Source organism: Bos indicus x Bos taurus, chromosome 1 (genome assembly GCF_003369695.1).
Source record: "Bos indicus x Bos taurus breed Angus x Brahman F1 hybrid chromosome 1, Bos_hybrid_MaternalHap_v2.0, whole genome shotgun sequence".
In the NCBI taxonomy this organism is placed as follows: Eukaryota; Metazoa; Chordata; class Mammalia; order Artiodactyla; family Bovidae; genus Bos; species Bos indicus x Bos taurus.
Genome location: NC_040076.1, coordinates 22,562,189 through 22,574,127, shown reverse-complemented (window position 1 = coordinate 22,574,127; position 11,939 = coordinate 22,562,189).

The following is an 11,939-nucleotide window of genomic DNA, read 5'->3' as shown; positions in this document are numbered from 1 at the left end:
ACCAAAGGAGTAGGGATATGTTTTCTCTATCGCTAAAACCGAGGGACGTTAAAAACAAAAATGTAAACAAGATACCTTAACGTTCTCTTGAGTTAAGTCATAAGTGGCAGGAATTGTTCTTATGTACAAATCCCATAACATGCCACGGCCATTTGGGACCCTTGTGAAGTGTTTTTCTGGTTCTAGTCTTCAATAAACCCGATTTTTCTCCCTTCTTTGTCACTGCTTATACATAATGGCTCCTTCAGAGACTGTTTTGTCTGTTACTAATGTTAACATTCATCAGAACTATGATCTTGGAGAATTGAACTCTATTTCCTCACCTTAGTTGTAAGTCAGACGATCCGTGTTGACAGCAAGTCAACCTGCTAGGAGAATAATCGGCCAATGACTTTCTAACTAGCTTTCTAACCGATTAAAAAATGTATGTGAAAATGTTGATGGTTATTGAATATGTTATGGTTAATGGGGATTCATTATAATGTTCTCTTCACTTAGGTGGTATTTTAAAAATCTTTCGTAATGTAAAGAATAAAAAGTATGTGTATTTTTAGTGAGTAGTATTCACTACCATTTCCTTACGAAGAATGCATAATTCAAACAATCCATGAATAATATTAAGTATAATGATCATCTTCACACTTACTGAGCACGATGTTAGCCACTGGTAACAATCAGAAGGAGAGACAGAAGGTAGATACATAAATGTAATTTACTATGGTATATAACATAATTATGGTATGGCCATAGGGGATAAACAGTACTGAATAAAGTCTGTATAATTTTATCTTGAAGAGAAGACAGTGGAAGATAATATGCCTAAGAGTACTTTGAAGAGTGAAAGGGGCTGGGAGAGGTTGATGGGATAATAAGAAGCAGTTGGTTGGAGGTATTTCAGGATGAGGGAACTGGATTACCAAGAGTGTAGAAGCAGAAGGCAATCTCATAGATCAGAGCTGTGCTGTGTGCTTAGCCTCTCAGTCATGTCCGACAGTTTGAGATCCCATGGACTGTAGCCTGCCAGGTTCTCTGTCCATGGGATTCTCCAGGCAAGAATACTGGAGTGGGTTGCCATTTCCTCCTCCAGGGGATCTTCCCAATCCAGGGATTGAACCCAGGTCTCTCACATTGCAGGCAGATTCTTTACCGTCTGAGCCACCAGGGAAGCCCTAGATCAGAGCCGCTGGATCATAAAGCATCAGGTGGAAGTTTGAGAGACAAGACAAGAGATTAGACCAAATCAGGAAGATTAATTAATTGCGGCAGGCACTGGTCATTGCCTTCTTCCTGCGACACACCCATGCTAATAGGAACTATCTAGTCCATGGGGTCGCTAAGAGTTGGACACAACTGAGCGACTTCACTTTCATTCTTCACTTTCATGCATTGGAGAAGGAAATGGCAACCCACTCCAGTGTTCTTGCCTGGAGAATCCCAGGGACAGAGGAGCCTGGTGGGCTTCCGTCTATGGCATCGCTCAGAGTCGGACATGACTGATGCGACTCAGCAGCAGCAGTGAGACTAACCTGGTTGATTCTCAGGGTTATAGTAATGTTATTAATAACAGAAAATACCAGAGTTGGAGAGTAAAGATGAGGGCAGGAATATGGAAAGAAGTGTGGATATACTGATTTCTTCATTTTTCCTAGCAGGGAGTTAGTAAGTATTGTTTAGAATGGAGAATTTAAGAAATAGAAGCATAAGTAGATTATATAAGTTCATGAAGGCAACTTCCTGAGAGACCAAAAAATAATAACATTTATAAAAAAGAAATAGGTTATTAAGAATAAGTGAGATAAAAATATGCATTATTTCAGTTTTTCATAAAGGAGTGTCAATATATATCAAAATTAAACTTTTAAAATCCATGTATTAAAAATATATCAAGAAAAGAAGCAGCAAAACCAAAAAATATGGCAAATTTACGATCAGTTTTTATATTTATAAATATAAATGAGATAGACTAAAAACTTCCAAATTGTCACATTGTAAGTTTTTTAGCGAATGCAGTTGTCAGTGTTATTAGAGACTTTTAAGTGGATAACCAAATGAAGTTCATACCTTGAAAGTATCCTAGAGGGCAATGTGGACCTACCCCTTTATTTATAGAGAAAAATAAAAGGCCAAACTAAGGCAAGAAAATTATGCTCTTAATTAGTGTTTGTTCTCTTAATAAATTAAACGCACTTTCAATTTAGTGATTAGAGGTAGGTACTATTTAAAAATACTAGGTAGAGTGAACAGAAACGGCAATGGCACCCCACTCCAGTACTGTTGCCTGGAAAATCCCATGGATGGAGGAGCCTGGTAGGCTGCGGTCCATGGGGTCACTAAGAGTCAGACACGATTGAGCGACTTCACTTTCACTTTTCACTTTCATGTATTGGAGAAGGAAATGGCAACCCACTCCAGTGTTCTTTCCTGGAGAATCCCAGGTACGGGGGAACCTGGTGGGCTGCCGTCTATGGGGTTGCACAGAGTGGGACACGACTGAAGTGACTTAGCAGCAGCAGTAGCAGCAGGTAGAGTGAAAATTGTCTACATATCCCAATAATTCACATTATTACTTCATGAATGTGCATTAGGAAAATCATTGCAAATAATAAACTGTTACAACATATCAATGTAATTCAAAAGACAAATAGCCCTTGTTGTTGTTTAATCCATACTTATTTCTCTCTCCCCTCATCTATATAAGAAAAATTCATTGAGTGGAAAATCGATCCAGTTCTCTGCACATTTATTAAAAGAGTAAGTGTATTGAAATTACAACCTAGTGTGTATAACATTTTTACATTGTATGAAACACTATAATATTTGAATATAAAAGATTATTCCTATGTTAAAAGTATGCTGTTAACAGGACAAGTCTCATTTAATGAACCAGAGTATGCATATCTTTTTTTCCTTGTGCTATACTGTTATGGTTCCATTTATTTCTATCTTCTGGGCACTAAAAATTTATTACATGAAGGTTTTTCATGTAGAGATATTGGTAAGGAATAAATTTGGTTTGTAACTATTAATAAAAAGTTGATGCCAATGTTTTTTTTTTTCTAAGAATCTAATTATTATACTTCATGAGTTTTGAAGGATAAATATATTTCCTAATGAGTTTTAAAATATCTCATATTCTGGATATTGGCTGTAAGTTTTAAATGAATTTAAGTGGAAATATATGTTACATATGTCTGTAGTAAGTAATAAATATATTGCCTTTTAAAAATACGTTTCTGAGTAAAGCAAAGTATAACAAAAACTTAAAGGCATAAGAACACATTAATACTTCTCACATGATCAAAAATATATTCCAAACAATAAATCAGTTCAAGACTTAGAATTATTACCAGTATAATTGAGAATGAGACAAGCATACCCATTACCTATTATAGAGCATTGCTCTGGAGTTAACAGCTAGTGCAAGAAAATAAAATAGAGATATAAGTTGGGAGAAGAAAATAAAGAAGCAACTTTCTGATTATTTTCTAATTATGTAACTATTGTATTAATTTAGACATTCTAACAAAATACCATAGACTGGCTAACTCAAACAATTTATTTCTCACAGTTCTGGAGACCGGGAAGTCCAAGGTCAAGGCACTGGCAGATTTGATGTCTGGAAAATGCCTGATTTCTGGTTCATAGACAGCTGTCCTGTCTTAACACAGAGTGCAAGGGACAAGGGAACTCTCTAGAGTCTCTTTTAAAGGGTATTAAGGCTTCTGTGATAGCTCAGTTGGTAAAGAATCTGCCTGCAATGCAGGAGACCCAGGTTCAATACCTGGGTGGAGAAGAGCCCCTGGAAAAGGGATAGGCTGCCCACTTCAGTATACTTGGACTTCCCTTGTGGCTCAGCTGGTAAAGAATCTGCTCGTAATGTAGGAGACCTGGGTTAAGTCCCTGGGTTGGGAAGATACCCTGGAGAAGGGAAAGGATACACACTCCAGTATTCTGGCCTAGAGAATTCCATAGACTGTATAGTCCATAGCGTCACAAAAAGTAGGACATGACTGAGAAACTTTCACTTTCACTTTTTCACTTTCAACCCCACTCAGAAGGATTCTATTCTGAAGATCTAATCACCTCCTAAAGTCCCACTTCATAGTACCATCACACTGGGGTTTAGTTTCTATATTTGAATGGGTGGGAGTGGTGCACAAACATTCAGTTTATAGCAATTATATATGAGCACACCAAAAATATCTGTGAAATAATAGGAATTGAATAGGTGGGTCCCTTTAATAATATTGCACACAAATACATTTTCTATTTGCAAACAATAGCAAGTTAGAAAAATATGGCAGGAAAGATCCCAGTTAGAGTAGAAACAAACAAACAAAAAAAGATAAAATCCTAATAGCCAGGACATGGAAGCAACCTAGATGTCCATCAGCAGATGAATGGATAAGAATGCTATGGTACATATACACAATGGAGTATTACTCAGCCATCAAAAAGAATACATTTGAATCAGTTCTAATGAGGTGGATGAAACTGGAGCCTATTATACAGAGTGAAGTAAGCCAGAAAGAAAAACACCAATACAGTACACTAACGCATATATATGGAGTTTAGAAAGATGGTAACAATAACTCTGTATACGAGACAGCAAAAGAGACACTGATGTATAGAATAGTCTTTTGGACTCTGTGGGAGAGGGAGAGGGTGGGATGATTTGGGAGAATGGCATTGAAATACGAATAATATCATATATGAAATGAGTCGCCAATCCAAGTTCAATGCACGATACTGGATGCTTGGGGCTAGTGCACTGGGATGACCCAGAGGGATGGTATGGGGAGGAGGGAGGAGGGTTCAGGATGGAGAACACATGTATACCTGTGGCGGATTCATTTTGATATTTGGCAAAACCAATACAATATTGTAAAGTTTAAAAATAAAATAAAATTAAAAAAAATAAAAATAAAAGGAGAAACTTTCAAATTTCCCTAAGACTAGAACAGTGTATTTAAGTAAATGAAAAGACAGTACTTTCTTGGACAGGAAAACTCAATCAGTTTATGATAGAAAATTTTAAACATATATAAATTGATTATCATGTACCTCATCCCAGGTGGTACTAGTCGTGAAGAATCCACTTGCCAATGTAGGAGACACAAGACGTGTGAATTTGATACATGAGTTGGGCAGATCCACTGGAGTAAGAAGTGGCAACTCACCCCAGTATTCTTGCCTGGAAAATTTCATGGACAGAGGAGCCTGGTGGGGTATGATCCATGGGCTCACAAAGAGTCGGACACAACTAAGCACACACACACACCTCATCCAGTTTCAGTAACTATCAGCTAGCGACTAATCATGTTTCATATCTGTTTCCACCCATTTCCCATCTCATATTAGCTTGAAGCATATAGGAGATAGATATATCGTTTTATCTTTAAATATTTCAATGCTCCTCTGTCCATGGAATTCTGCAGGTAAGAATACTGGAGTGGTTAGCTGTTCCCTTCCCCAGGGGATCTTCCCATCCTAGGAATTGAACTCCAGACTCCTGCATTGCAGGCAAATTCTTTACTCTCTGAGCCACCAGGGAAGCCCTAGTATTTCAATATGTCTTTAAAAATTAATAATTTTCAAATATACACAAAATAATGTCATTTTTGTTGTTCAGTCGCTATGTTGTGTGCAACTCTTTGTGACCCCATGGATTGTCGCTCATCAGGTTACTCTGTCCATGGGATTTCCCAAACAAGAATACTAATACTGGAGTGGGTTGCCATTTCCTTCTCCAGGGGATCTTCCCAACCCAGGAATCAAACCCACGTCTCCTGCATTGGCAGGAGAATTCTTTACCACTGAGCCATGAGGATACCTGAATATGAAAATAATTCTCTATTATTAAGAATATAGCTAGTACTCAGTGGCAGCCTCTTCAAAATTCATACTTGAGTGTTTTTAGCACAACCCTAGTAGGCTTTGCTTCTTTCCTTGCTATTTGCTCTGAAAAGATGCCTTGGAATCCCCTTATTCATTTTTTCCCCATACTAATTATTAGTCATACCTCCAAGCCATACCTGCACCTTTTGCTTGGATTTGATAGAGACATAACTTGTGTGCTAGGGGGTTATTACTTAGGGATGCCAGCTCTTCTTATATTTTTAATTTCAATGAAATATCAAATACAATGCTAGATGGATATTTTCTAACTTGACAAAGTGAAAGGAAATCATTTGGAATATAAGAGTTTAATGAGAAAATAACCTTTCCACATGTTAAAACAAATGACAAATCTACAAAAATCAAAACAAATTTGTACTACAGAGGAAATAGAAAATAGACCAAAGACGAAAGAGGCATTTCCTTTAAAAGGAGGGGAAAGGGAGAGATGGATTATACATTAAGGTTTATTGGAACAATTGGTTATTTATGTCATTAACCATAAAAAGAGATATTTAACATTAAGATAAATTGGAATTGGATGAAAGATTTAATTCAAAAAGTAGATGTAATTTTTTTCATTAAGTTGAGGTTGGAAGAGATATTTCAAATTAAAACTCGGTAATTATAAAGCAAAATGAAAATGACCAAAAAAAAAGAGAAATTTGATTTAGAGAATTTAAAATTATTCATATATAAATATCAATTCAGTTCAGTTGCTCAGAAATGTCCAACTTTTTGCAATGCCATGAAATGAGTCAGGCTTCCCTGTTCATCACCAACTCCCGGAGCTTGCTCAAACTCATGCCCATCGAAGTCAGTGATGCCATCCAACCATCTCATCCTCTGTCATCCTCTTCTACTCCTGCCTTCAATCTTTCCCAGCATCAGGGTCTTTTCCAATCAGTCAGTTCTGTCATCAGGTGGGCAAAGTATTGGAGTTTCAGCTTCAGCATCAGTCCTTCCAATGAATATTCAGGACTGATTTCCTTTAGGACTGACTGATTTGATCTCCTTGCAGTCCCAGGGACTCTCAAGATTCTTCTCCAACACCATAGTTCACAAGCATCAGTTCTTTGGTGCTTGGCTATCTTTATAGTCCAACTCTCATATCCATACATGACTACTGGAAAAATCATAGCTTTGACTAGATGGACCTTTGTCAGCAGATTAATGTCTCTGCCTTTTAATTTGCTGTCTAGTTTGGTCAGAGCTTTTCCTCCAAGGAGAAAGCATCTTTTAATTTCATGGCTGCAAACACCATCTGCAGTGATTTGGAGAAAAAAAAAAAAAAGCCTGTCACTGTTTCCCCACCTATTTGCCATGAAGTGATGGGACTGGATGCCATGATCTTAGTTTTCTGAATATTGATCTTTAAACCAACTTTTCACTCTCCTCTTTCACTTTCATCAAGAAGCTCTTTAGTTCTTCTTTACTTTCTGCCATAAGGGTGGTGTCATCTGCATATCTGAGGTTATTGATATTTCTCCCAGCAATCTTGATTCCAGTTTTTGCCTCATCCAGCCCAGCATTTCACATGGTGTACTCTGCACATGAGGTAAATAAGCAGGATGACAATATACAACCTTGACATACTCCTTTCCCAATTTGGAATCAGTCTGTTGTTCCATGTCTGGTTCTAACTGTTGCATCTTGACCTGCATACAGATTTCTTAAGAGGCAAGTAAGGTGGTCTGGTATTCCCATCTCTTTAAGAATTTTCCACAGTTTATTGTGATTCACACAATCAAAGGCTTTAGTGTAGCCAATAAAGCAGAAGTAGATGTTTCTCTGGAACTCTCTTGCTTTTCTGATGATACAACGGATGTTGGCAATTTGATTTCTGGTTCCTCTGCCTTTTCTAAATCCAGCTTGAACATCTGGAAGTTCATGGTTCATATATTGTTGAAGCCTGGCTTGGAGAATTTTGAGCGTTACTTTGCTAGTGTGTGAGATGAGTACAACTGTGTGGTAGTTTGAGCCTTCTTTGGCATTGCCTTGCTTTGGGATTGGAGTGAAAACTGACTTTTTCCAGTCCTGTGGCCACTGCTGAGTTTTCCTAATTCGCTGGCATATTGAGTGCAGCACTTTCACAACATCATCTTTCAGGATTTGAAATAGCTCAACTGGAATTCCATCACCTCCACTAGCTTTGTTCCTTGTGATGATTCCTAAGGCCCACTTGACTTCACATTCCAGAATGTCTTTCTCTAGGTGAGTGTTCACACCTTCATGATTATGTGGGTCATGAAGATCTGTTTTGTGTAGTTCTTCTGTGTATTCTTACCACCTCTTCTTAATATCTTCTGCTTCTGTTAGGTCCATGCCATTTCTGTCCCTTAATGTACCATATTTGCATGAAATGTTCCCTTGGTATCTAATTTTCTTGAAGAGATCTCTAGTCTTTCCCATCTATTGTTTTCCTCTATTACTTTGCGTTGATCACTGAGGAAGGCTTTCTTATTACCTCTCCTTGCTATTCTTTGTAACTCTGCCTTCAAATGGGTATATCTTTTTCTCCTTTGCCTTTCACTTCTCTTTTCTCAGCTATTTGTAAGGCCTACACAGACAACCATTTTGTCTTTTTGCATTTCTTTTTTTGGGGGGATGGTCTCGATCACTGCCTCTGTACAGTGTCATGAACATCCTTCCACAGTTCTTCAGGCACTCTGTCTATCAGATCTTATCCCTTCAATCTATTTGTTACTTCCACTGTGTAATCATTAGGGATTTGATTTCGGTCATATCTGAATGGTCTAGTGGTTTTCCTTACTTTCTTTAAGTCTGAATTTTTCAATAAGGAGTTCATGATCTGAGCCACAGTCAGCTCCAGGTCTTGTTTTTGCTGACTGTATAGAGCTTCTGCATCTTCAACTGCAAAGAATATAATCTCTCTGATTTCGGTATTGACCATTGACTGATTTCAGTGATTTCCATGTGTAGAGTCTTCTCTTGTGTTGTTGGAAGAGGGTGTTTTCTATGACCAGTGTGTTCTCTTGGCAAAACTCTATTAGCCTTTGCCCTGCTTCATTTTATATTCCAAGGCCAAACCTCCCTGTTTGTCCAGATGTTTCTTGACTTCCTACTTTTGCATTCCTGCCCCTATGATGAAAAGGACATCTTTTTGGGGTATTAGTTCTAGAAGGGTATCTTTCTACCATGAGGTATCTTTTTTGGGGCAGATCCAACATACTCCTGTCTATCATTGTTCAGCAGAGAGTTGTAATTTTGGAATTCTCGCAGAAGATGAGCATTCCTTCTACTCCACCATCTTGTGAGTATACCGTATATAAATATACATGAAGTCAAAAGACAGATTTTAAACTGGGGAAATATTAAACCTGCACATTGTACAAAAAAGATTAACTTCCTTACTTAACAGAGAGCTCCTCTAAATATAAATATTTGCAACCTAAATAAAAAACCATAAAAGCTATAAGTAGTCAATTAATAGAATGAAAATAAGAATGAAAGTGAAGAGCTGGCATCAGTGACCAGTGTCTCCTTAAATTTTACACTCTGATTCTGACCCTCTGACAAAGTAGACTCTGAGGCAATAAGCATTATTAAATGTAACAATGAGTATTTCATGATAATAAAGGATAACAACCATCTTAAATTTGCATATGCCTAAACAAAGCTTTAAAATATATAAAGCTATAACTGATATAGCTTAAAAAACACATACAGGGAAAACATTAAAACCCAGAACCAGAGATGAACATTTTAGCATACCACTCTTAGTAACAGCTAGCTCATGCCTTTGTCATCATATGACATTTCTCTCTATGTCTTAGTGTATCTTTAGATGGTCATTTTCTTATAAGAACGTCAATAATATTGGATTGAGAAGTCATTCTACTCCATTGTGACCTCATCTTACCTAATTATATGTGCAACAATCCTACTCTCAGATAAGGTCACACTCTGAGGTACTGAAAGTTGGAATTTCAACATATTATTTTTGGGAGAGCAAACAATTTCCACTTAGATGGCAAAAAGAAGATGTTACACTTTTGCTTTACATTTATATAAATGTGATTAGAGTTTCTTTACATTTCCATCCTTGAACTATTGCTGTGTCATATTTGGTATGTAGTGTATGTGGTTAGCTCCACAGTAGTTATTACTATTTTTACATCATTAATATGCTTTTGATTTAACTTTAGTTTTTATAGTGTTCATTTCTTTTATGCTTTCATCTTTGACTATTTCAACTTGAAAATATTTCTTTAATATTTCTTATAATGCTGGTTCATTCGTAACACATTCTTTTAGGTATTTTAAAGAGAGGCTGAAAACATCTTTAATTCACCTTCATTTTTGAAGAATATTTTCACTGAATATAGAATTTTAATTGGCAGTTGTAATTTTTCTTCTCAATGATTTAAAAATGGCATTCCATTGCTTTTGTCTCTTATTGTTTTGGAAAGTCAGTCATAAATCTCATTTTTACTTTTTGACAGCAATGTCTTTTTTTTCTCTGCCTGATAAAAACATTCTTTTTCTTGATAATTTGAGCATTTTAACTGCGTTTTTCCATGTACAGTTTGTTTGCATTTATCCTTCTTGGGTTGACAGAGATTCTTAGATCTCTGGTTAATGCCTGCCATCACGGTTGGAAAAATCATCATATCTCTTCAAATATTGTCTCTACCTTTTCTTTGGAGATTCCAGTTGCACATATATTCATTCCTGATTATTTTCTGTTCTAGAGTCTAATATGAAATTCTGTTTTTCTTCATATTCTTTCTATGAGTTCTTCACTTTGAATTTTTTTTTCTATTTTTATGCTCACTATTTGTCTTTGCTGTGTAAGTCTGCTATTTACTGTGTCGTCTGCTATCGAGCACATTCCATAATTTCTTAAGTTCATATATATTTTTTTTCAGTTTTATAATGTCTCAATTTTATATTGATTCTAATTGTGTACTGGAAATCTTTTTTTTATTCTTTCCCTTTTGTACATTATTTAAATTATTCTTGTTATTTATTTTAAAGCTCTTATCTGTTTATTCCAATGACATTGCAAGAATGGAGAATCTTATATCATTTTATTTTAATTTTTATTTTCAGTTACATTTTCCTGCTTTTTCAGATTTCTCATATTTGTTTCAGCATGCCATAAACCATAGAGAGAAAGGTTGACCTTATTTTTCCTCAGTCAGTATTTGGCTCTTCTGTTATACACATGGACCGAGGGCAGATTACCTCAGTTCAATTGGAAATTTAGCTTGATGGGGGCTGAATTGTAGGTTAAAATAAATTTAGTGGTTTGGGGGTTTCATATATTTTAGGTAGAGACATTTCTTTTGTTTTTGAAAATCCCTAGAAGGGCTTTGTCTCCTAAGTATTGCTTGAAAGCAAAAGTTTTTACACCACCCTAGCACTCATGCTACATTTCCAGTGACTACCCAAAGCTTTGTTTCTCTTTTCTCCTAGTAGAGTTCATCTACTCAAGTCTAATTGCATCTTCAAATCACAGATTTGACAAATGTCCTAATGAATAATTACTGCTGATCTCATCTTGCTGAGAAGACATGTTCCAACTCTGGAAATAGTCTTTTCTTCTTTGCTTCCTAACTGCTCTGGTGTCTTTATAAATTTTACTTACCAGTGAATGCATTTTTTCCCATTTGTTAACATGGTTAACATGGGGGTTATGGCTTGTATCTATAGTCTGCAATCTACTCACTAGATTCAATAGACAGATATTTTAGTTTGTTTGTTAACTCTAACTGATGAGGCATGACTGGTTTGAATATTGTGATGAAAAGTATTTTGACATCACATTCAAACTCTTGGGTAATAAGGGCCATAATTCTTTAACAGTTTCTACCATGGATCTGGATATGGGAGTATGGCACACATGCTAGTCCTACATCTAATTGCACTATTTATTACTGTGTTCTGCTAACTTTGGTAGGTGGTATGTGTGCCCAAGACAAAGGAAGACAAGGAAGGAAAGAACCTACAGTAGAAACTATGAATGGTACCTCCATGAGAGAAGGGCCTATGATACCTTGTTCTCTGTTGTATTC